This window comes from Sinocyclocheilus rhinocerous, unplaced genomic scaffold, assembly GCF_001515625.1.
Source record: "Sinocyclocheilus rhinocerous isolate Xijiao unplaced genomic scaffold, SAMN03320098_v1.1 scaffold1137, whole genome shotgun sequence".
Taxonomy (NCBI): domain Eukaryota; kingdom Metazoa; phylum Chordata; class Actinopteri; order Cypriniformes; family Cyprinidae; genus Sinocyclocheilus; species Sinocyclocheilus rhinocerous.
In genome coordinates, this window is record NW_015647153.1 from 115,604 (window position 1) to 116,104 (window position 501).

The following is a 501-nucleotide window of genomic DNA, read 5'->3' on the forward strand; positions in this document are numbered from 1 at the left end:
AAGTACATTTTAATTGTACAAATTTTTAAAATTATATATATATATATATATAGATAGATAAAAGCATATATAGCCTACTTTATGTAATTATTTATATACAGTGTGTATTATATTCTCTGCATAAAGTCTCAGTATATTAATATAAAAAATGACACTTTACCTTTCTGTTTTCACTCTAGTAAAACAGAATCAGAAAATCAGAGTAAGACACATTCAGAGAGAGCAAAACCAGCAGAGTGAGACACACACACACACACACACACACACACACACCGTATGTAATAACCATAATGTAAATAAATAAAAGTAATAATATGTACTTATATATGTAATATCACATGTTCTAATATGGATATATAACATTCTACTAAATAATGTAAATAAATAATAAATAATATATAGATAATTAATATATATTTATCTATATAACATTATATACAGTGGGTACGGAAAGTATTCAGACCCCCTTAAATTTTTCACTCTTTGTTATATTGCAGCCAT